General features: G+C 44.4%; 1 long non-coding RNA gene across 2 annotated transcripts in view; it reads left to right on the plus strand.

Moving 5' to 3' along the window:
* The window catches only part of LOC146208332 (uncharacterized), a 674,483-nt gene that overhangs the window by 592,795 nt on the left and 55,015 nt on the right, over positions 1-26,673 (plus strand). For both annotated transcript variants that reach the window (XR_014704761.1, XR_014704764.1), the window contains one exon: positions 18,271-18,325. This is a non-coding gene — a long non-coding RNA (uncharacterized LOC146208332). The remainder of the gene's footprint in view (positions 1-18,270; positions 18,326-26,673) is intronic.

Here is a 26,673-nt window from a genome sequence, read left to right on the forward strand (position 1 = left end):
TGCGCGCGCCTTCGTTTTTCAATTATGCAAATAGCTACACTCCCTCCTATCTCCACCACCATCTTCCCGCGCCTCATCGAGCGTAGGGAAAAAAGGTGAAGCGAGTACCACGCCCAGACTCCCTTTTTGTAGAGAGGAAGCTATCATTTCCTGGCTCATCTTCTTTCGCGCCTCTCTCGTTGTACGCCGGCCCCCTTTTTTTATATAGAGACCTAAGCTCTTTTAAGGATATACTGTCCTTTGACTATGCATATTTGTTTAGCAGATTTCCTTTCTAATGCCCCGTGCTTAAATGTTCGAGACCGCTTTCCGTTTTTTTTCTTTTCTTTCCCATATTCTTCAGCTCTCCTTTTCTCTGCGCCTCTAATGGAGCCAGTTAATAATTCATGGCCATCGAGCCGGCTTGCTCAGCGAACGTTAATAACTGCCGGGTTCTGTCCTTCAGAGTTTCCGGCATACTACCTACTCCGTTTTTGAGGAAAAAAGGGCAGTCGTTTCCTCGTGTCGTCCCATTTCAGACTGAAGCTCGGTATTCGCTTTTCCCATATTGCAGACTTCACAGGAAAGCTATTTCAAATTTACCTCCCTTTCCGCCGTGTGTTCAGTGTCTAATTTTTTTAGCTTCGCGCTAAAATATTTTTGTTTCTTCTTATGTAAGCTCTGTAAGCCTAGATATTGAGCGTCTCTTTGCGACGCGTCGATCCCGCACGCTTTGAAGGGTTTTGTTCGGAAATAGCACCAAACGGAATCTCATTCTCGCCGCCTCACAATTTGATGTAGCAATCAAAACAGGGGGAGTGTCTAAAGAAGATATTTAGTAGGTTTCGTAATTACTAAAACTTCTTAAATTGCAGAACGCTGAAAATTCATGGTTCCGTTTTTTTTCGGTTGACATTGATGGAATTCCCTACAGCTCAATAATATTCATTCTCATGCTCCTGGGTCCCACGCAGACATTTTAGTGTAAAAAAGTGGAAAATATAAGTAGCTGGACAAATCTTCAATCTCTGAACGTGGAGCCGCTGGCTATGAGCAAAATTGAAGTTCGGGTTATGAGACTAGTGTATTTACATCCTATTTCAGTTTCAATGATATCACTGTTAAACATTGACTCAGGTTACGTCAAGTCCCTGTTATTGCTGCTGTCTGCTGGTAAACGCGGCGTGGATAATTATATAGTCAATAATAAATTATATTAATTATATTTATAATGAATTATAGTAGTGTAGTAAGGAATAAATTTTAGTCGGCCCAGGTAGTCATATTTTTCAGAGAATGTTTTAACAAGACTGCGTTAAACATCCCTATCGGCGGAAAATGTGGTGTCGGCGCTGTGTCGAGGAAAACGTGATCGGTAGAAATGGGCGTGACGCCAGGGCCAATCAATTTCAGCGAAAATAAAGATTGGTTGATCAATTGCTGGAGTCAAACCTCCAATTCTAGGATCAAGACCTGGCACACGACCTCTCGTCCACCAAATAACGCTGTTGCGTAAGAGCCTTAAGCTAAGCATAACTGACTTCTTTTCTTTTTTCGCTCTTGCAAAACCAGTTCCCTCAGCCTGCAGTACCAAGACTGGTACTCTACAGCAGGCCACGCAACAAATCAACGTATTGTAAGCAATTCTGGCCAGCAGAGAAGAAGAGAAATAAGTTATTGGTTGGCTGATTTATAGGGTTTAATTTGCAGCAGAGGCTCAGGCTATGATTGAAGGCTTGATGTGGAACACCAAAAAGTTAGGAACACCTGCGGGGCTTCCAACACTGTAGAATTCACAAATATGCTTGCGATTTGCATTTGATTAGCTGGGACTTTAGAAAATTCTATTTGCAACTCAGATCTGAATAGTAGCCCATGCGTATGAACGAATAATGTATAAAAATAACTATAATTTGCTGTGTGTAGTATACTGCTGCTATTTTTGTTCAGCTATCATCTTACTTGCCAATACGCACTGAATGACCGTACATATTGTGGCCATGCTCCATGAGCTTGTAGTTTGCATAAGCGAAGGTACGCTTGGCCGCCACGCTCGACTAGGCTTCACCTCCACGCGTACGCCGGCATAGGTAGCCTCCACTCCAGCAGTTCCATTATAACCTGCTCGCTAACACAACTGAGCAATTTTTTATTTTTCTTCTCTTAACGCATTTGGGCGCCAGTATGCTACGCTATGCTTCGGATGTCCTCGTCTTAATAAAGCGCGCCGAACCAGCCACTTTGACCTCGCTTTGCTCCTCCTTATAGTGGTGATTGTAATGACGACAATGTTGTGAGAAAAGAAGTTGTAGAAGTTAAACAAAAGAAGCCTCAGTTAAACGCCCTAAGAGGTGGGAAAGCAAAGCTAAATGAGTGCTAGACCTTGTTTCAAGCTAAACCTCCTCCTTGCTTTTTTACAAGGTATTAGAACAGACTTCTTTACTTTGACGCTGGATCTACCACTGACGACACCAGAGAACTGAGAGAGCGACAGTCGGAACATCAGGCTAAATCCTTGATAACGCAGTGACAAAGAGACTTTCCTCTTTTTGTTACGTTCTTATCAGCATGACTCCTTCCTGGAACCATTTTGCAAAACAACTCGTCGAGCGCAGCGCCCAAGAATAAGGTTGTTTTTCGACAAGAACTTCTTTTGACGAGTTTCCGCTCCGCGGATCGTAGCGAAGCAGCGGGCACAAAAGAGCGCTGGATCTCGGATGCCGGTGACATCGTCCCTCCTTTCAAATCAGCTCCGTGCGTCGCCCGCGCGCCCGGTTCCGAGAAGAAAAGCCCGCCTTGCTGGAATGGGAGAACCGAGTTTTAAATAACGTTATATAAAACCTGGCTTTTCTCTTTTTTTTTTTTAAAGAGGGAATAGGCTTTTTGGGAGTACTCTTGTCTTCTTTCCCGGATTTACCTCTCACAATGCCTGCACAAGGCTTTGGATGTGACCCGGTTTCTCCAGAGAAATTCCCGTCGCATCGAGTCGGTTGGCGGGTCAAAGCCGACCTTTTGAATGAGCGCGCAGATGAGATTCGACCCTCCCCGTGTAGAATCTATTTTTTTTTTATGTTTTTTTCTTTCCTCGTTTCACTCTCTTTCCGGAGCTTGCTGCCTTTTCACGGATGTGTTGTATATGTGCAGAAACACCTATAGTCCTAAGCACACAGCGCTGCATGGCGCTTCAACAGACGCCTATTCGCTTTGAGGGGTCGTACCTCTAGAGAGTTTGCACACGATAAAAATTTAGGGATTTTCATTTGTCCACCAGCACGTGCTCTGCGAATTGATTAGGGTTATATATGAGGTATGCCATATTGCTGGTGGTGTCAATTGAGCAATTATGGACCATAGTTGCGCCTTTCAAAGCTATTTGCACGTTTAATAATTAAAAAAAAAAAAAACAATGCGAGCGGGAGTGAAGAATAAAGAGCTAATCCTTCGTCGAGGATTTTTTTTTTTTTCAGTATATTTTCAGGGGTTAAGTCGCTCAGTACATTAAGACTGTTGATACTGCGACGGGAATTTCTTCTTTTCCCCAATGTTCGAAATGTTTGCATTAACTCGTATGATGCGTATTTATGGCTCATGTGTATCAACGCCGCGAACATGCGTGAGCATGAACACGGCGCTTTTAGGCATAAAGGTGATCACTTTTTTTTTTTTTTTTTTACAGGCGTGAAAATATTTTTTTTTTCATCTTATAAAACAAGGTGAAGTCTCCTTCAAAACCCTTCTCGCCTCAATGCACTGTCTCTCCGACAGGTTCCACAGAATTACTTGTGCCTTTTGCTATTTGCACCGCTATGTCTCCCCCTCAAGAGAAAGTTAGTTTCTCTTATTCGTTCAGCACAGCTTCAAACCTTGTGCACCCGAAATTGCATTCATTCATTCATTCATTCATTCATTCATTCATTCATTCATTTCAATTTTAAGCAAAAAATAGTCGCTCTTGAAAAACGTACAAAAAATACTTTTCTATAAATTAATGCTCTGTGGCAAAGATGAAGCTCTGGAAATCTATGGAGTTCTGGGCGACTGGCTACCGTGTTCCGAGAGGCGTTGAACCATCTAAATCCCAGTCGAAATTCCGAACTTTTGGTGCATCCAAATTATTTTTACGGCCAACAGAAATAGTCACCGTGAGCACACGCAGCAGTTTTTCGCTCAAATTTTACGAGGGGAAGAAGCGTCGACCACGAATGATAATCAGCGTACTGACACGGAATCCTTTGGGACTCCAGAATTTTTTCTCTTTCGATATTAGTTGCTAAATATACAGAGAAGTCAGACAAGTAATGGTCACGTATGCGTAAGCCCAACGCTGCAAAGAAGCGTAGCTTTCTGGTTTTAAATTGCAATGTGATCCAACTGCGTCGCATTGTAATAAAGATACCGTTATGAAAATGTTGCGAATCTTAGTCAAACAAAATGTTCAGCAAAATATTTCTTGCAAGGCTTGTAGTTCGCCGGCACCCAGTATATTTAAGACGTTCTTGAAAACCCAATGAATATTATTATTTTTTTTTTTACAATAGCAGAATCAAAGTTGCCAAAAGTATATAAACTTTGTGAGGTCTTAGAGTATATTATGAAAGTAGAGTTTTACGGCCAACATAAAGAAAATCGTTTATACATACAACTTCTTGTTGAAAAATGCATGTGTCCAGAATTTCTGGAGTATCACTCTCAAGCAAGGCGGAAAGTAGGAAAATAAAGACTACCATAGAAGAATATATCGCTATTCGGAAATGAGCAATCTGTTACTATGCGTTGAAAATAATGCTTCGTATGGCCGAATTTTCCTATCACTCCTATAAGGCTTTCCGATTTTTATTTAAAAGGGAACGACTACTTATTCACTAATTATTTTTCTGCTCATGTACGAAAGCATGCCTTATCAATGCATTTCCTTAAAGCATACAAAAACCTAGCGACGGTGTAAAGCTTACACAAAGGATCCAGTGGAGCATCTACACTATCGCCGTATTTCAATGCTGGCTGCAGCAAACAAACTAGTCTATCACATTTTCATAGACTTAGGAGAAACGCAAGAGCCTGAAGAATAAATAGATCAGGTCATTTTTGTCGGATCTATTTCGGTGCTGAATTAGATCACGTTTGGTGCTGTTACTGGTGACATGGTATTATTATTGAGCACACGCGACCTAACCAGGTACCTCAAGGTTCCGGAAATCGTTGCTTGGGCCTGCTTATTAAGAGCACTTTCGCTGCATTTCAGAGCTAAACTGTTATCGCTTGGTCCTCAAAAACATTTTGCTTCATCTGTTTCTAGAGTACAAGTCTTACAGGGCAATAGTTAACATCTAGAGTTTTTTGTGGCTCTCCGGGCTGTTGCAACGACAACGTTCCTTTTTTTTTTTTTTTTTTTGAACATCTGCAAAAGGCGTAGCTGTAAGCATTAGTTAAATGGGAACTAAAAACTCTCTAGCTAAATGACATGATCCATACAGGCGCCTGTGTGCTGTGTGATGTCAGCGCACGTTAAAGAACCCCAGGTGGTCGAAATTTCCGGAGTCCTCCACTACGGCGTCTCTCATAGCCTGAGTCGCTTTGGGACGTTAAACCCCATAATCAAACCAAACCAAACCATTCATCTGCTTTTAAACAAAAATTATGTACAATTACTTCGTACTGATTGAAACACGAATTTTAGTGCTTTAGGAGAGAGAACCTGGTATTATTTTTTGTGCAGTCTAAGTGCAACAGATTTGAACTTATTTACTGCATCACCGTTTAATAATAACCGCTGTAATTCCTAGGCAATAGAGTCCAATCTTTTTGTATTCTGCGATCTGGAGGACGAATGCTCGTAGCGTTCGAAATAACAAGCCTATCTTAAGACTATAGTTCTGCAAACTAATGCGACACGTCGATCTCTCGAGTAACACAAATGTGACAGCCAGTAGAAGCGTATCATCTCTCTAAATGGGCACAGTCCGGACGCTGTTCGTATTGGAACAGCTTAAACGAAGCAATCCCTTAAATCCGTAAGGGGCGCACGAGATAGCAATCATTTTTCATAGCAAAATTTCTATTCCAAAGAAAACAAACGTAAAGGTTTCATGCGAGAGATATTTCAGCCACGCGATATTGCAATCACGCATTCAGCATGAGTGACCATCCAGGAAATTAATTAGGAAGGTTGATATTGAAGTGCAAGTTGACGCTTTTGTTATGGATAATACATTTTTCCCTGCCGTAATCATTTGATCCTTTATATGATATAATGTAGCCTTCTACTGAGAGAATAGGGAATACAAATTTCCCTCTATCTTGAAAGAGCATGGAAAATGTAAGAAAATGCTAGCGCCTTTTTCTGAGAAGTCCATTCAAACAGCGGTAATCGGTCACACAATCTTTTTTAAGTTTTTTTTTTTTTAGGTTTTACCTAAACAAGCCAAGGTTGTAATAAAACCTGGCTAAAGAAAGGAGAGAAAGAAACTTCGAGGGGAGGGGAGGTTGGGGTTAAGTTCGCCTTAAGAATATGTCCGCGCTAGCGTTGAAAGTTTCTTATGAGGTCATTTCAAAATCTGCACGCTCGTTGACATATCGTACTGCTCAATGGAACGAACGTTCGATTTCACCATTTGACGACGCATTTTTTAGTGACGTCACTACGTGCAACGTCCTACGTGAAAAGGTAAGAACAAATATTACTTAAACTTTTCTCTCAAAGGAAACCTCAGCTATTTGTCGTTAGAAAAAGACGACCATCATGAGCGTCGACGTACTCTAAGTGCGAAGCACGTACAGCGCAGACGCACTTTTGTATGCCCTCTTAATTCATTAAAGTAATACGAAAAACCCTGAAGGTTAAATCTCCTTCGTACATTACTTACGGCACTATAATAATACCATGTAAAGAGCTTAAAGTTCAGTTTTATCCTTCTTACAATGCCTCTCGCAGGCACCACGCTGACGGTTTCCTTAGTCAGTCGGCAGTTACCAAACTAACGCACCAACGACTGCAAGCTCCAAGGAGATTTCACGGTCAAGGGAACGATTTCCGGCCTCCAGGTTGTTGTCAAAAGCGCACGGCAAACGCGCATGTGTACACTCCAGACACCGAGTTCGTATCGTCAGTTGCTATTTGCGTGACGCCCGATCGTATTGACCTGTCGCGTCCCGCGGACTTGCGCACCAGAAGACGGCGGAAAGCAGGTCGGATATCGAGCGGCCGAGCATAGTCCTGTCAGTGGTTCCCGACGCCACGCTTCTCACAAGAGCGTTTTCTCTTCACTTTCAAACATGAAACGTGCAGTATTCTTGAAGTACCGTCCACTACGTGGGATTATCATTTGTTTATAGCTGGCCGTGCTCTTGTAAGCACTACGCCGCGACCTAGGCACCAAAATCGAGTGCTAAAGTTCAGCATACAACAAAGAAGAAAAAAATTAGAAGGGTTCAACGCTGCTGAACCGAATGTGGAGCGTAATAATTATCTGCGGGTGACCGAGCGGTGTTCTTCCTTTTCGTCTTCTTCACCTTCTTCTTTGTCTTCTGAATCACCTTCTTTCTCTTCTTCGCCTTCTTGTCCTTCTTTGTCTTCTTCTTCGTCTTCTTTGTCTTCTTCGTCGCCTTCTTCTTTGTCTTCTTAATCACCTCATTTTTCTTCTTCGTCTTCTTGTCCTTCTTTGTCTTCTTCGTCTTCTTCGTCGCCATCTTCTTTGTCGCCTCTTTTTCTTCGTCTTCTTCTTTTTTATTTCTCGTTGCTTCGCCTCTTCACGACGTAGCTGCGGCCACCCGAGGTTTCGCTTTGGCTGTCGCAGTGTTGCTTTTGCAACAAAAAGAGAGCCGAGTCATCGAATTGCTACAGCATATAAGGACAAAGATATGGAGTAATGGTTTGGCCGCATCATTCAGTGCTCTAGCGCGCAAGAAGTGCAGCCTTTGCTCTGTAAACGTCGGCATGACAATTTATATGAACAGCTTTTTCTTTTTCGAAGCTGCATCTTTTTAAGTTAGGTTGACTATAAATTGATTATGCCGCTTCTTATGTATTGGACCTCCTTTTTAAAAACATGAAATGCTAAGCTAGTTTTTACTCTCGGGAATTTGAGTAGTGGGCGGCATGTGATCCCTTTCCTTTTTTTTTTTTGCCTTTATTTTCGGCTAAATATTAAAACGTTTTTTCCTCCATATATCCAGGTGTCTTTTAGTGCTGTTCGAGCGACTTCTGAGACGAAATAGCTTCTGAGCATACATAGTCACAGAAGCAGAGACATTTATAGTTATACTAACACTACCGTTAAGAAAGAACGCGAACAAAATTTGTTCTGATGCTTTTTGCCTGACGTTCTAGAGGTTTGCCTTGAATGATACCCGACGAAAGAGCAACAAATATGAATAAAACGCGACGTATTGATTGGAATCTTCTGCGAGTTTCTTGCCCGTTTCTTCTGCTTCCTTTCTCTCTCTTTCTTACTATCCTCGCTGACCTCCAACGCTAGTCGCTGCCGCTTTGCTCTGTTTACAACGCCCCTGGCGCTGCTGTGACCAGCGTATCGCGAACAAACAAGAGACTCGGACTCAGCTCTTGGCTTAACCGCTTCGATGCGTGCCGTCTGGTTTCGCTTCTTCCTTCATTCGTAGCCGGCAAAAATGTTTCGCTGAATAAAAAATAAAGGAAGCTGTGTCAGCTCGCTTCCTGAAAGCCGCGTACCTCACATGTAGTTCACGCTTTTCTGGACTCTTCAAGCTCCAGTGTTTATGTGCCGGCGCAGTGCCGCCGGGTCTGATCAAAGCTCCTCGGCTGCAGGCCGAAATACGTGGATATGAAAACCTGTGTGGCAGTCATTATTTCTTCCCAGCCTGAAAAAAACATGTTTTGCTTTGTGCTCTGCATTCTCAATATGACCAAGGGCACATTTTTACTTGGTTCAGTTCAATCAAAGGTGTTAAGTGCATGCGTCTCCGTTATTTGTCCCTTCCGGCTGAAGGGCCGGCATCGGTTTAGATGGCATTCAGCGAAAAAGTCTGATTAGGGGAAGGTACCATGACGTCACAGCAACATGCCCTCGTGAAATAATTTGAGACACTCTTCAATTTTTGACACGAATGATTACGTCACGCAAGAGTGGATGCGATTGTAATATAATGTGCAATACAAATTGAAGGGCGCCGCATGCCTCAAAGGATTTAACAGAATTAAATAATGTATCTCTCGTGAAGAAAACATACAGGCTTTAGGCAGAACTGTAACCCACAAACTTTAGTTTGTAAGGCAGTGATTGTACCTGCCTAGCAACGCAAGGCACGCTTGAGGGGCTTGCGAACAAGTAAAGGTTTATATATACTGTTGTCATATGGCCTTGCGCGTTAAGTGGTAAATTGCGGCTGTGTGTTTATCAGCACGTGAGTAAATAATGAGAACCTCAGGCCGCCATAGAATCATACCCTTAAGAGCGCTTGAATTTCTAATTTTGAACATCGTTTTGTTGGGTTTATGTGAAATTTCCCCAAAATATTCACAGGCCGCCTTTATCGCTAAAATGCAAGTGTGATTCAGATACAGATTTTCTAGTAGTTTACAACATATCCACATAGCGACGACATCGTCATGGACAGCAGACGATGAGACTAATGTGGCAATGAAGCCAATGCTTATCAGCCCCAAATGAATCGACGAACAGAATTATTGCTTCTCTCGGCCGCACGCTGTTCAGAGCGGACAATGAAGATTCGACATAAGGCACAAACGCAACTAATGCAATCTCGCACGATGTTGGAGCAGTTGCGATCGGTTACAATCTTTCGAGATAAACCTAGTTGACCAAAATTGCATCAGGAACAGGGGTAAATCTGCATGCCGGCGACATTGAGCAGGAAAAAAATTCACAATACAACACTCTGTGGCAGTGTTTCTTGAAGAGAATGCTGGCATGAGTGAAGAAATTAAATCTAGAGTATCAAACTGGGAACTTTACAAGGTGGATGCAGCAAGAACCTCGCCAAGTTGGAGCCATGCTACTCAGCTGATATATGCTCCCAACTTCCGCATACCCCCGCCGGGGTGTGCGCAGTGTTTACGGCGCTCTACGACTGTTCCCAAGGCTGCGGGATCGAATCACGGCCTCGGCGGCCTCTTTTCAATGGAGGCGAAAATCAAGGCGCCCGTGTGCTGTGTGATGACAGTGCACGTTAAAGAATCCGAGTAGCGGGAATTTCCGCAGTCCTCAATTGCGGTGTCTCTCATAGCCTGAGTCGATTTGGGACATCAAACCCCACTAAACCAAACCAAACGAAACCAAACTTCCGTATACCTCGTCTCTTGCTACGCCGCTTCTTTCGCAAAATAGCGAGTTTTAACGCGACAACTTCAAGGAGCTTCTGTCGTAGCCACATAGACTCATGAGGGAATTTCAAACACACCGCAACACCCGGTTTACAAAAACAAATTTGAGTTTACTTTAAAAAATCCTGTCTTTGGGCTGTATTAGAGCTTTTGACACGTGATCGGCAATCCAGGAAAGCTACTCACTAGGCTGTGGAAGTTACGCTTCTGTAGTTGGCCAACAAGGCGGTATTTACGAACTACGTCATTGTCCTGATTAGCGATTAGGACGAGCCATTAAAAATGTATACAGTACTCGCAACCAGTTGCCAAGCTCTATCCCCTTCCTTTTATTCAAAATTTTAGCTAGCGCGATAACATAGCCAGCCCTATGTATTAGGGGTCGTGTTAAGCACTCCTTTTTGTTTGCGCTGCGCATGTTCCTCATACAGGAAGTGCAAATATTGTAGCACAGATGGGTGGAGTCAAAAATGGGTTGGGCACTGCACAGGCATAGCGTAGAGGTACAACCATACACCTGTATTCCTTTCTGCCTCCCGATAGTACAGGACGCGCACTGTGTTCACTGCTCCGAAAGCCGTCGCTGTACCGCAGTTTGAAGGGCAGCTTTCAAGGACAAGTAAAAAAACTGCCGGTGAAATATTTGGCTGGCGCCGGCTGCAGGGACGTGGCGGCTACTGCAGCTCAATGCCTGGCACGTCTTTGGTAACACAGGTGGTGCCTTCGCAAAGACGAGTCGTAAAGCTTGCACAGAAATGACAGGCGCCTTGTATGAAGTGTATATGATATATCTAACACTGGCTGATTGATTGGGGTGGTTGATAGTGTGATTGATTGAGTGATTGATTAGATAGTTGTGATTGATGGGTAGTGAATGAAACCAGGATGGTTTAGATGAATAATCTTGTCTGAGTGTCACTCAATTTTAACGTGTTTGATAGAATCTGTGACTCATACTTGTACGGAATCGTCGTCTAACACTGCACCAGATACGTGTGAGGGACTCCGTTTGAGGATGTGCCTTTCCGTGGTTGCACCGAGAAGCGAGAAGGTGATAAGGACGCTGGGCAGCTAGACGGTTGAAGCGGAGGCAAGATACTTAGGCAGGAATATTAGAAGTGAGGCGATAAGTGCTCAAGCTGTCGCGTCTACTCTCAAGGCGATGCTTAAGCGTCGTCCTAATTTCTCAATGTTCTCATCCCTTCCTCATCCCCCGGTTCTGGTGTGCGCGCAACCGAGCAGCAGCTGCTGCAATTGTTCAGCAATACGCCAGTGCAGTTTAGAAAATGAGCGTACATAAATGCTCTCACTGCCACATTTGCTTTCGTCATAACCATCTTCCTTGCAGTAGTAATAGCGGTTGCCCGCAGCCGCGGTTCGATGAAGTCGAAATGCAAGGCGCCCTGTCATTGCATGTTAATGATCTCCTGCAGTTGTCTAAATTTACACAGACCCCTTATTCTAGCTCATATCTCCTGTCCTGGCTTCAATCCCTCTTCCCTGCCTCTCCTGATGGTAAAGCTGAGGTGTGAGTAGAGAAGGAAGACAGTTGATGCGTCTTTACCTTTCTTAAATGTGGCAATTCTAGCGTGTTCAGAGGTTGAGACTGAGGACGTGGGTTCGCTACAGGCCGATCAAGAGTGTTCTGATGAGAGAGAAACGAAAATATTACCACGGGCACTTGAGGGCCCTTGCTAAGCCTGCACTTGTCCCATTACGAGGAAATGCTGGCGAGGTGGCGATAAAGACCCCTGCGATGGCCGGAAGAATAGGGTGACATCATTAAGCGGCTGTATGACGCACACTTTAAGCCAAGCATCTGCAACGCATCCAAACCCAACCGCCATTTCAGTCGATTCTATGCCTATCGTAATTCATTATGTGCTAGTCAAACTGGAGTTAAGAGCGCGACAGGCTTTCAAACCAACGAGTTATGTACGTACTTTTATTTGCATACTTTCGAACAAAGGGTTCGGCGACTATGGCTTCAACGTGCCGCGTTAAGCATAGCAGAACTCAAATGTATTTCAAGGACGTTACTCGGAAATGTTTCACCCGCAGGTATGAAATGCTTTCGTATACCTTTGCTTAACTACTATTAAGCGTCCCTGCCGAATATTTATTCCATCCGCTATTTATCGACCGCCAACTAGAATCATTTGAATTAAACCAAACTAATCCGCAAAGATCCATTTTTATTCCACCGTAATCGAACCCCGTCTACCGTATTCCATTGAAAGCCACCATATTACCACTGAATATAACGCAATACACATGCAATCAACCTCAATCTACCTTTAACCCACCTTATCTGTGTTAAATAAGGCCAAGGAAGCAGGTGGTCGAAGTCACTCGGGAGCACTTCTCAAAGGCGCAAATACTACAAAGCAGTGCCCCGCTAAAAAAAAAAAAAAACAAAGAAAACGAAGTGTATAACGCGGTGTACATGGTGGAATACACTACGATGCCATGTTTTGTAGTACCAGAGATCGTTAAACCCACAACGCTGGCTCAGCGTTACGACGCTTAGCAGCTTGGCACAGCGCCACAGGGTTGAATCACAGCTACAGCAGCCGCATTTCAACAGAAGCGAAATACAGAAGCTGCAGTGCGCTTCACGATGTGCATTAAAGAACAGCAAGTGCATAGCAAAGATCAATTCTTAGCCATCCGCCACGCCGTGCCTCACAGCCTTCGTGAAGCTTCGGTTTGTCCAGACCACATGCCAAAGGCCATAAGTTTGGTCGCTGCTTTTTAAAGGGCCTTGGTTTCAAGCACTTCTTTTTGAGCTACTGAAGCAGTACCGACGAAGTGTGAGGAGTTAGCAGCATTTAAGCGGCCGCTTTTCGTTACCACTACCATGAACGTACGTGCTGCTGCGGAGTCTCTTCTTTTGGCCAGCGTTCGTTTCGTCGCCTTCTACTCTGGGTCTCCTCGTCTTAGGGCTAGCGCTGGCAGCGAAGATCTCCGTTTCGTGTCGCGGGGAAGAGGCGCCTTTCGGCGCGTTTAATTAGCCCGAAAGCCGAGGGATCGGCCAACCATGACACCCACCAGGCTCGTTAAGCGGAGGGCGCGAGCGTTTCCCAATGCGGGGACCGGAATTCCGACAAATTAGGTCGTCGCCACGTCTGCCCATTTGTCGCCGCCCGCTTTTCCTCGGTGGCAGCCCCTTTAATTCTTCGGGCTCCTGTTACCCCCTCGTTCTGTCTGCTTCAAGTTTGAGAGAGCTGTCTTGTATCTGGTTCCTTTTCCTTCCCGAGTTCATTCTATTTCGGCGTAGGTTAACGTCAGTGACAATGAAGGGCTTGTCGCGTTAGCTTAAAAAATGGCAGCGTTGGAATTGACTGCAGAAAGTTTGCAGTTTATCTAAATGTCAGGGAAGTTGTATAGTTCCGAAGGTTTTCTCGTTAACGCAGCTAGTTTAGGATTGACGTCACGCTATCTAGCTAGGCAGTTACCACCTGCGTTTCAATTATTTCTTCACGATGAGCGAAAAGCGGAGAAAACGTTGCAGCGATTAAAATGATTGGTAAGCCGATCATGATGCGAAAGCAGTCTTTGTTTTAACTCGACGTAACTGCTTTTTTCTTAACGATACTTACCAAGCTGATGCAAATACTCTGTGGCTATGGACCTGGTGCACTGCTGTTTCAGCTGCGCATGTGGCGCCATCTGGAAGCAACCGCATCAAATGGCGGAGGTTCAACTCTGGCCTTCTCGGCCATGTCCGGTGTAACGGTGCGCTATTACAGAGGCCTCGGGTTTAATGCTACTTATGGTGCCATCTCGACGCCACCGTGTCAAATAGCGTATTTTTACCCTACTTATATCTGGTAATATCTAGCCAAATCATCCGCTGCGATGACTCACTTTTATAAAGGCAAAATATTAACGATAATTAGGTTGCGGTGACTGTGTGGTTAAGGCGCTCGGCTATCGATACCGGACGGGTTCAAATCCGATCCGATGTTCTTTTGTGCGTGTGTGTTTGTGTGTGTGTGTGTGTGTGTGTGTGTGTGTGTGTGTGTGTGTGTGTGTGTGTGTGTGTGTGTGTGTGTGTGTGTGTGTGTGTGTGTGTGTGTGTGTGTGTGTGTGTGTGTGTGTGTGTGTGTGTGTGTGTGTGTGTGTGTGTGTGTGTGTGTGTGTGTGTGTGTGTGTGTGTGTGTGTGTGTGCGTGCGTGCGTGCGTGCGTGCGTGAGTGAATAGAACCGCAAAAATAACCAAGAAAGATCGGGCAATATTCTTAGTCTCTGGTGGTAAGCGTATCTGTACTTTCGCTCTACCTTTACACATCCGCTGAGCGGCCGGTATTCGAGGCATGGCGGCGCGACATTTTCATCCGTCAATGCATATGACTTATATTGCACAACTGCAAGTATGGGGAAATAGCCTGACATACCGGCAGCCAGCAATCTATTTTTCTGTCGCACACATTACGTGTAGCAGTATATACACATTGTGTGGTCAAAAGGAACGACGCGCCGAAGGTTTCTCAATATTTCACGTGATAGGTGTTTCTGAAATACTCTTCTCTTTTTCTGTTGGGGAGAGGGGGGGGGGGATGACTGATTTTTTTTACCATGTCTTTCCTATTCTTCGCAAGCAATTTTATGTGCCAAATAAAGCACGAAAGGAAAGTCGATATAACCACTTTGTATATAGACCAACACCGATCTGTGACGTAAGCACGATGCGGTGGCGCTTCTGTCGCCAGACTGGGCCCACTGGGGGGGAAAAGTAGTGTTAGCGCCCATAGAAATACATGGAACCGAAAGATTTCTAAGCAGTTTTTTCATTTTACATGGCACATATGATGTCGTCATTTAGCACAGAGCAACCATGAACATCCTAGAACACGTCGTGAAAGTATAAAATCTCATTACTGAGGCCAATTATTTTTAAAACTCCGCGAAACGGTCGTTATTTAGCACAGAGCAACCATGAACATCCTAGAACAGATCGTGAAAGCATGAAAACGCATTACCGATTCCAAGTATTTTTAAAGCACCGCGAAATGTATGGGGGGTGCGAGTTGAAAGGGCGACCCATAGAAATACATGTAAACACAATTACCGCAACATTTTGCTCTGTTCAGCAGCGTTGAACCCGTCTCATTTTTTGGTGAAAGTCTTGTACGACGCTCGACGTCATGTTGCATGACACACTACATTCTCTTGCAAGTAATGCAAGTCTGACGACTTGCGGGATCATTCACAGCACGATAAACAGACCGCGCACAGTTGCAGACGATCATGAACCACCGGCGCTGTCGCTGGCAGACGCTCCGGAGCTGCAGGCGGTCGCGGTGGGTATCGCCAGCTGATCTGTGTTTCTGCTGCAATGCGCAAATCTCGTTCGGCCCATATTGTCGTAGGGCGTTTTACAACTGCTTTTTAAATATAATTCTGTCTAGGACGTATCTCTGGAGCGTCGACAGTATTATCAAGCTTATTTACCCTATGCGGCAGCATATCAGACTGTAAGCAAAACTGCGCGATTCGCTACACCCAGTTTGCCTTTTGGCGGTGTCTGGATTCATAACACAGGTTATTCTGGGAGTTTAAAAAGTAGACTACCTCCGTAATGATGCACCATACTTTGTCACACACTTCTTGAACACGCTAATCAACGTTTAATGACCGGTCACCACATCTGATGCTCTGCGAAATGAGAAAAATGTTCCGGTAAGTTGTGTTTACAAGTATTTCTACGGGTCGCCTTCCCACCTCGCACCTCAAATGTTTCGCGGTATTTTAAAAATACTTCGCCTCGGCAATGAGATTTCATATTTTGACGATCTGTTCTAGGATGTTCATAGTTGATTTGTACCGAACAAAAGAATCACAGGTGCCTCGTAAAATGAGAAAACTGCTTTGGAATATTCCGATTCCATGTATTCCTATGGACGCTAACCCTATTTTTCACCCCTAGTCTGCTGCGGCGCCGCGAGCGCCCCCTTTGGTCATAAACACGGTGTTGGTCTATAGGTAACGAAATCTTACTTTTTATAATCCGGTTCTCTCTTAAGCTAATTTTCGTTCTTGCAAGAGTTATCTCTCATTCTCCTGTTTATGAGCGCCATAATACTGCCACGGGCTGTTGCGGGAGAGAAGGCAACTGACAACTGTAGGGACAGTGCGTCCTGAACCAGCGCCGTGGAAGGAGCAGGAGAGGGAACCAGGCGAAGTTGCAGCGACTAAGTTCACGCGCAACCCTCACGATTCCCTTCTTTGTTGCAGGCCTGCGCCTTGCATGCAGCAACAAATACAGGTTGTACGAATGACAGTATTTCAAAGCTCTTCAGGCTGCAGCGCTCAAACGTTTAGCGTTGGCCGCTTTTATCAAGTTACACTTGGCAGATTTTCTTGACTTCATACTTCATGCGTAAATTCGTGTCATGCCAACGACCATAAGGCGCTCCCTTTCTCTCCTTCTTTCTCTCGCTCTCTCTCTCGGAATAACAGAATGCACAAGGTGTTAAAGGACGATGATCACTTTATTTATGACGTGATTAAAAAAAAGGCGTTATGAAACTAAGTACGCTTCATCTTCGCTGCGTCTAAGTTTGCCTACAATAAATGGTGACCGACGTGGATTAACGTTAACTTGAAGGCACGTTTAGATCACATCATTGCATCACTTTTTCAGTTATAACTACAATGCACAACTAACAAGGGCCGCGCTATGGTGACTAAGTAATTTCGACCACCTGGGGATCTTAAACGTGCGCTGACATCGACCCAGGTGGTCGAAATTACTCCGCAGCCCTCCACTACGGCTCCTCTTTCTCTCTTTTCACCTTCACTCCCACCTTTTTCCCTTTCCTTTCGGCGCGGGTGAGGTGTCCACAGAAAACAAGTGATACAGTTACCGCGCCTATAAATCAATCTGTCCGTGGTTAGGGCGCCTAACAACAGAAACGGCTGACCCGGCTTCGAACCTGGCTGTGGTGGCCGTTTTTCGACGGGGGCGAAACGCAAAGCGTTTGCATGACGTTCAAAGAGATGGTATATTAAAGAAACTCAAATGATCGAAATTATCCGGAGCTCTCCACTACTGGGTCTGTCATAATCTGAGCAACTTTATGCAGTTAAACCCATAAACCAAACAAAAAAAAAATAGCTTGATCACAGTAGAGCCATATGGTAAGCCTCATTTAATGAAATAAAAAATATATATAGTTGAACGCAAACATAATTTCTACTACGGCTCTGAATTCGACACTGCTTAAACTGTATCGATGCACATAGAAGGAATCGTTCTATTACGACCACAGCTAAGAGATCCCTGCAAACCAGTCGTGAATCATGTCGAACTGCGCGTGAATCACTGCTGATGTGGAGACTGGCCGAGTGCAATTGATTCAACTATCTTACATGGTGGCATGCTCGCTCTTGGCCAGCGCACTACCTTGTCGATCGGTAACCTTTCGCCAGCCGCTTTTTGTTTGGACGGCACACACAAGCGCCTAACGTAGTACGGCCAATGACATGGCAATGCGGCCAGGTGAAACAGCGGCCACCATACTTGCGTCCTATGACAAACGCTATTAATTCTCGATCGGCCCCTGATCGAGGAGTGTAATAACTGTAGAATAAAGACTGCGTTATTCGTCACCATGATCGGAGCATGGTCGGTACGAGGTATAACTATAGAGTAAAATCGCGCTTCGCTACACGGAAGTAAGGCCGCTGCTCGAAACAACCTCGGCGTCAGGTCATTGGCCGGGGGACGCTTGAAGGCTGTGCAATCCAAACGGCGGCTGACGCAAAGATTACCGATCGAAAGGGCAGTGCGCTGCTGAATGCCAACCGGCATCGTTCAAGATGCGCTGGCAAGGATCCTTTCGTTTTGTTCAGGTCAGTATTATATAACATGAAGAAAGTTACATGTTTGCAGTAATCACCGTAGTCTTTTGCGTTTCATGATATAAGCTGGCAGACTAATGTGTTTCCTTTCCCTCTCTTTTTCAGCGTTTAGCCCTCGTCCCGGCGATCCAGGAGGTGCCGGTTTCCGACGCCGACAAAGGTACTCTCTCGTCAAAAAAAGCAGTTATTTACCAAAACTGTTCGGGAGTCCGATGCGATATTCAAGTCTCGTCGCTAGCGAGAATTGATTGCGTCGGTAATCGAGCCCCGCATGATTTTTTTCATTCCACGTCCGGAGCTCCTAAAATAGCCAGCGGTCAATAATGCAATTCTACCTAATCTGTCTTTCTGACAACACATTCCCGGAACCAGCAATAGTGGTAGAAAAACTAATAGCTTAGTTGTCCAGCTAGCTCTCTGGTAACGCCATCTCTCGGGGCCTTCTTCAGATATAAAACGTTGAGCGCATATTATTTATTTCTTCCTGTTGCGCATATGCAACGTGTTTCGCTTCTGTGTAAACAATATGTACTAAAAAAAGATGGCCGTGACAGCATGAGTACTGTGTTTGTTTTCTGCTAATAACTTCAGGTCCTTCTCGCTCACTTCAGTATGCTGCTAGAGTCGCACAAATTTGAGTCGTCTTCACCTCAATGACTTGAGCCGTAATAATCTCCATGGCTTTCACAAATTATCGTAAGAGACGCAGTCATGTTAGTTGTTGCTCTAAATTAATACCTTGTTTCAGTAGCCAGGAGCCACTTTGTTCGCTTTTTCAAAAGTGTTTGATCGCTTGTCTCACATCTCCTTGTACTATAGGTATACAATTTTTAACTGGATATGAAAATAGCGCAGATGGATTCAATGGGTTATGATATGAGATTATATAAAACCACACACGCATTTCTTGAAGCATGACTCCGGGCTCCGGGCTGCTTTCCCTACGTTAATAAATCTGTCAGTGACGTTAGTTGTGATATAATATCAGCATTAGAGAACAAATTTTTCTTCGCTTCAGAAGCTGATTTGACATTTTCTTGCCCAAGTGTTTTCAAGCTGCCTATTGATAATGGCCACCCAAAAGGTTTCGTTATAAAATTTGAGCATATCTGTTAATTCATGAAATTAGGCGAGCTTTTATAGAAAATCACGTGCGCGATGGCTTAGAATATGGTTCAGAAATGCTGTTTTCGCACTGGTTTCAGACTGGTCCGCTTTCTAAATTTTTGTAAGGGCTCTGCCGCAAGCTTGCTGCAGCGTCCGGTATATGAGGCGTGTTTCATGTTTTTCCTTCATGTCATCTAAGATTATAAATGATGCAGCTGTGCGGTATATGCAAGTTCATATTACTGCACAGTGCACATTATTTGTGTAATTGAGTGCAATGAAAATACAGGGATAACTCTATTTGCTTCTTGTTTCAAAGCACATATGATTACATTGTAAAAATAAAATGATGCCATGCCAAAGTGAGCTTAGTTCCCAGAGTTTCTGAATCAGCTTAATTCCCGGAGATAAGAGATGCAGAAAATCCGCCGTTGAAACCTCATTAGGCATCCTTTCGTCCAGTACACATGAATAAAATGGCTTCGCTGCACGTGAAATTCTCACGGGAGTCATCTGAACAACACCTACGTGCGAAAAAACTTGAGCAGCTTATGTATTTCTCGCGTTTTATCAATGTACAACTTGAGAAAGGCAACATGACGTGCATGAAAAGCCGATATTTTCACGTTCGCTCGAAACACGATGCTCTTCTGAAACATAAAAACAATTCTCGACTTCTATTTTGGCGGCTTTCAATGCTGCAAGATATATTCTAGCACCGTACAAAAAAAAATACAATTTAAAAACGTCCAACAGTTCTTTAATTATTTATTAGTCATCTTACAATAAAAAACAAAAAATGGCGGCCAGTTTTGTTTTTAATTAGTCATTAGTCTTCATTGCACTCTGTCAAGTGAATATAGTCCGCCTTCGTGTAAACTTAACTGCACAGACCGTAGCGAAGTTTTGCTTCGTGGTTTTCAACCGGAAAATGTGTACTGAACAATTTTCAAAATACTATGTAAGGATTTTTCGCTTTCTACTTATATCAACCTATTTCATTGCTTAATTTAATTTCTAGCGCTTTTCATTTTGTTTGTCGAATTCATAGGGTTATGTTTTTCGATTAATCTTGCCTATGTATGTATGTAGGGCAGAGGAACTAGAGACCAAATTGCCAACCTTCGCTGGATCATGGAAAAAGCAAGAGAGTTCCAGAAACCCGTCTACTTCTGCTTTATTGATTATGTGAAAGCGTTTGACTGCGTAGATCACAGCAGATTGTGGCAAGCTCTCCAAGAGATGGGGGTTCCAATACACCTCATCTGTCTCCTCAGGAACCTGTATGAAGGACAAGAGGCCACAGTCAGAACTGGTCATGGTCTTACTGATTGGTTTCCGATTGAGAAAGGAGTGAGGCAAGGCTGCATACTGTCGCCCTGCCTATTTAACCTATATGCAGAGTGCATCATGAGGAAGGCCTGTCTGGACGAGTCTTCAGCTGGAGTGAAGATTGCTGGAAAACGTATCAACAACCTTAGATATGCGGATGATACCACTTTAATGGCAGAAAGTGAAGTGGAACTCAAGAGACTTCTGATGCGCCTACAAGAAGAGAGTGAGAAGTTTGGGCTCAAATTGAACATTAAAAAGACAAAGATTATGGCGTCTTGCCCTATCAAGTCCTGGAGTATTAATGGACAAGAAGTGGAAGCTGTGACAGATTTTCTCTTCTTGGGCTCCAAGATTACCTCGGAAAGAGACTGCAGCCATGAAATTAGGAGACGCCTGCTTCTGGGAAAGAGAGCAATGGTTAGCCTTGACCGCCTAGTAAAGAGCAGAGACATTAGTCTGCCAACCAAGATCCGTATAACTCGTGCTATGGTCTTTCCAGTTGTGATGTATGGATGCGAGAGTTGGACTGTGAAAAAGGCTGACCGCCGAAGAATTGACGCGTTTGAATTGTGGTGCTGGCGAAGACTCTTGAGAGTTCCTTGGACTGCCAGAAGATCAAATCAGTCGATATTGTCGACCATAAACCCTGACTGCTCATCGGAGGGTCAAATTCTAAAGTTAAAGCTCAGCTACTTTGGTCATCTGATGAGAAGAGAGGAGTCGCTGGAGAAAGATTTGATGTTGGGAAAGGTTGAGGGTCGCCGGAGAAGGGGTAGGCAGCGAACGCGATGGTTAGATGGCATCCTTGAGGCACTGCAGATGAAGTTATGTGATGTTAGAAAGATAGTGAGAGACCGGAAAGCGTGGCGTGACATGGTCCATAGGGTCACGAAGAGTCGGACACGACTGAACGACTGAACTGACGTAAGACAGCTAGGGCCTTCGACTGCCTCTCAGAAAAAATGAGTTTGGTATGAATGTACATTACAAGTCTATCAACTAATACAATAAGCTACGCCCTATGTTGTAGCTATATTGTGTAATGCGACTTCTCTGATAGACTGCCGTTCGGTGTGCTTGCAAGTGTGTTTCTTGCGAGAACGGTCGCTTTTTCGTTAAAAAATATTGAAAAAAATATCCTCCTCTTTACATCGCCACACGGAATATTGGCTATGTTGCATAATTTAATGCATTCATCTCTAGCGAATGAGAAAAGTATGTCTGCATTTCACAACCTATTAGAAAATGACAGAAATAAAATACACGAACCCACCGATCACATGGGTCATTATTTCGGTTTTTATCGACATATAGCGCCACCATGCTGCTGTCTTCAAGCCCACCTTATCTCCTACCATGCTAATGGTAGCTCGACAGTTCGGAGAAAGAGCGAACGACCATCTAGCTCGCTATTTTAGTGTGCAGTGTTCGACGTTTGCATTCAGGCCTACAGTGAAACATGCGAAGTGAGCGTGCGGCGTTAAAGCTATTTTTCTATCCTGGCGATTATTTTCATTAGGATAGTATTGCCCATGAGAAGGATGAACAGATCTTGGCTGGTAAGGAATTTTTTTTAACATGAGCGTCGGTCGCAATTCTGAAGTGATGTCACGAAAGGCCTTCGTAGCTGCGTGATTTTATAGTCTATTGAAGCTATCTTCTCGTAGATGATCTACCTGATGGCGATTATCATTATGGTTTGAAATTTGCGGACTTTATTCTGTCGATCTAGAAGTACTTTGTGCTTCTCAGTGATGTTCCTGTTAAGTGAAACTGTGATAATATTTTGAGCTTTTAAAGCCGAAAATAAGCCTAGTAAGTACAACAACGTAAAAAAGATGTTATTCGGTGGTTTAGCTTGATTTAGCACTCATTTAGCTAAAACTTGCTTCGTTTAGCTTTGCTTTACCACGTTTTGCCATCTTTAGCAGAACGTTTTATTTGTTGTTTAGGTTTTGATTAGGACGAAGGAGGATGAATTAGAGTATTTAGTGCAAATGTCTCACAGGGTATGAAGGCGATGAGAACGAAAGCACCCTAAGCGCGTGGTGAAGGACCGGCAGCTTATCAAGTAACGAAATCGGCTTCCGATAAGACCTCCTTCATTCTAATAAAAATCTCACGCACCCACAAAATACCTTATTATGACAAGGCCACCTTCATCTTTATAAAGCTAATATGGCGCAGTGCATACCCAATGAATAAACGTGCATACCCAGGAGCCAGTGAAGCTAATCTCTCTCCTCTTTCGTCTTAATAAACCAGATAATTGAGCAAAGCAACGTCAGGGTGCTTTGTAAATAATTTGTATGCATAGCCCTTCTTCTACTTAACTGCGTTTAATAAATTCTATACACAAAATAAAAACATCATTGCGCACTTGTCCAAGGCAGAGACAAGCGAAGGTAATATATTTGTCTCAGACTGAGGCCAAAACCCGCCGGAGCCGGCTCAAAGGAGGCTTCGCAGCAGCCCTGAATCAATCCACGAAAATGAACAGTAATGTTAATCAAGAACAGTTTGTCTCCTAATTAACTGCATCGCGTGTAAAATATTGCAATGCAAGATTATAAGTACACTCCAAAATTCTTGCCTCGCCTCTATCTCTACGCAACGGGCACCCTTGCTGTGCTTAAAATTGTGCTCGAAAGGTAGTCGTTTTTTTCTTTTTGTTTCGTTTCCCTCTGTTTCAAGATCTAAATGAAACTGAGTTACTGCAGCGCAGAACACATCTGACGTCGAAGGCCCCCACCTCACTCAAAGATAATCACTTCCTGCGCATTTTGGTGGCCACGTCACCGCCTGGTCTGCTTTCTTCTCTAGAGTATAAAGAAAAAAGAAACAGCGACCTGCATCAGGAGAAACTGAGTGCGACGGCCTTAACAACAAACACATCCAGAACCGGTCACTCGGCACGCAGCCCGGCATTGCCGTGCACACAGCAGCCAGGGGAAAAGAGGAGTTGCCGAGGGAGGTTGGGTTTGAATCAAGGCTCACGATTCGGGGTGCGTTAGTCATCGCCACGATTCTGGCACCGCGAAGAATGCTTGACGTGCTGGTCGAACGTGGGATCGATCTTTTTACCCCGTGCTTTGCTCCTCTTTTCCCTCTTCGTGCGTTCGTTCATAGAGTCACTCAGCTGGCAAGGAGAGAGGTATAGAGAACTAATGGTAACAAAGGATGAGCGTAAAGGGAAGAGGGAATCAGGAAGCGAGGCAATGGGATAACGAAATAGGGAAACTGGGAGCACGAACCGAAATAGAGTGTGCGAGGTGGGAAGAAAGCGAAGGCTCATAACGCGATCAGGCGTAGAGGGAAAGAGAGGGGGAATAAGGGACGCACCGGATTGAGGCCCGTTTTGCTTTGCCGCCGGCTTGCTTTGGAGGCGGCGGCAGCGTCTCCTGGGAAACGCTATGCGTGCCCCTGCAGCGGCGTGACGCCTATTCTTGTGAGTCCTTTGAGCTAGTGCAGAGGACTGCGTGTGCGTGCGAGAAAACAAAAACTTTGGACTAATCTGCTCTTACGTTGCTCGACGGTCTTCCTCCCGTGGAAGCTTTGAGCGAGGAGATGATCCTATTTATTCTTTCTTTTTTGGCGCGACCGGGTTCAATGCAGTAGCCCAATAGCTAGGGCAGTACGCTAACTATGAAAAGCGAATACGCCTAACGCTTTATAGCTTTTGTAAAGAGCAGAATGGCTTCCGTGAACGCCTGTTGAGAGAAAAATGCGCTGTCTGAATTAGCGTAATAATGAAAGACTGGGCACACAGTCATTTCTAAAGAACATGTTAATAAAACAGCCGCTTGAGAAATTGGTAAATCATAATCTTATGCGGAGTGCGAAAGTGCAACACGTCGGAGGCGCGTTGAAGTATACGCCCAGTAGTTAGGCCTCGTCAGGAATTATCAGTCGTCATGGAGCTTTCTAGCCAAATTAGTAATATTTATATTCTACTTGATAATGTGCATCCATATTAGTGCACTTCATGCGCCACTCTCGAGTTCTCCCACTCACACTCGTTTTTATATCAAAGTATAGGCCAATTGCACGCCCTATGAAATTCGGAAAGAGCACGCAACAGGTTGGATTCAGTGAGCGTTCAGTCAGTCTAGACTACAGCGAATGCCTCTGTCACCCAGGCCGACATCTGAAGTTCAGTATCATGGGTGTTCTTAGAGCCCAACTCTTATGCGCACGTTCGGAGGTTGAAACGCGTTTCCGGTAGTGCGGTTGTCGGTGTAAGCGACCGAGTAACGTGTCAAAGAGAATTTTTCATAAAAAGAGAAAGAAGAGCCACGAGCTCTGCGCAGCTCGGTACATACATACATACATACATACATACATACATACATACATACATACATACATACATACATACATACATACATACATACATACATACATACATACATACATACATACATACATACATACATACATACATACATACATACATACATACATACATACATACATACATACATACATACATACATACATACATACATACATACATACATACATACATACATACATACATACATACATACATACATACATACATACATACATACTGCGCACCACCCCGCCGAGGTGGCGCAGTGGTTATGGCGCTCGACTACTGTTACCAAAGTTGCGGGATCGAATCCCGGCCCCGGCGGCCGCTTTTCGATGGAGGCGAAGAGCAAGGCGCCCGTGTGCTGTGCGATTTCAGTGCACGTTAAAGAACCCCAGGTGGTCGAAATTTCCGGAGTCCTCCACTACGGCGTCTCTCATAGCCTGAGTAGCTTTGGGACGTTAAACCCCACACACCAAACCACAAACCAAACCATACTGCGCCCAAGGATGCGTTCTTGTCTAGTGTTCCTGCCATCAGATATCGCGTCAAGAAACGCCACGTTGTTCTTGTTATGACTGTAGGAAGAAGGAAAAGAAGATGCACGGACCTGCTATTGGCTTTGCAGCTGAGCCACCTCCGCTGCCTGTTGTTGTGGCTGTAGGAAGAAGGCAATGAAAATGCACGGGCCTGCTACTGGCTCTGTGGCTGAGCTACCTCCGCTTCCTCGTGCGTACAGAAGAGATTCATTGATTTATTTATTTTAAGGGAAAGGCGCGGTAACTGTCTTACTTGTTTTCTGTGGACATCTCAACCGCGCCGTAAGGGAAGGTAGGAAGGTGAGAGTGAAAGTGGAATTAGAGAAAGAGGAGCCGTAGTGGAGGACTACGGAGTAATTGCGCCCACCTGGGGATCTTTAACGTTCGCTGAGATCGCACGGCACACGGACGCCTCTTCGTTTCGCCTCCATCGAAACGCAGCCGCCGAGGTCGGATTCGAACCCGTGTACTCCGGTACAATAGTCGGGCGTCTTACCACTGCACCACCCCGGTGGCTCAGGCAGAAGAGAAAATAGAGAAGAAAGAAAAAGAAGAGGGAGAGAAATCCGCGCGCCGCAACAGCCGTCGTCTACCACCGAAGCGGTGGCGGGTGCAATGACAGCCTACAACAGATAAAAACCCGGTGGCGGGGTACAATTTTAGCGACTTTCACTGCCGTTCTGAGCAAATATTTTTTTTTTTCCAACCGTTACTTTAGTAAAAGTAAAACCCTAGTTTTGCTGTGCGCCGGATGCTTCTGTGCTTCATTTGTAAAGTTATTTTCTGCAAACGCAAGTAAGCCATGCAGAAAGCACGCTTTACAGGCATACGTGGGCGCTTGTCGTCGACTTGTAAAACGAACTGCGGTAGGAATGCAAGGCCGAAATATACCGTGCTTTTAGAACTGCAGACCCAACTGGGTATAACGCCTGTAAGGTTGAATTCGTGAAATCACTAAACTGCTAGATTCTCTTGTCACGACGCGTGGTCCGCAGGTACCGAGTGTGCAGTTCGCGAACTCGTAATAGTAGTTGAAACGGCAATATATATATATTTTTTTTATTTTATATGTCAAGTTTACGTTTTTAGTGCAAATCCTCGCAGAAATTTGGTAGTTCCACAATCTGTCATGATCAGAATTGTACAGGCTGTTGGAGAAAACGAGGTTTGTCATTTCTGAAGTACTGATTA

The sequence above is a fragment of the Amblyomma maculatum genome, chromosome 1 (genome assembly GCF_055883805.1).
Source record: "Amblyomma maculatum isolate TAMU_Amacu chromosome 1, ASM5588380v1, whole genome shotgun sequence".
Taxonomy (NCBI): Eukaryota; Metazoa; Arthropoda; class Arachnida; order Ixodida; family Ixodidae; genus Amblyomma; species Amblyomma maculatum.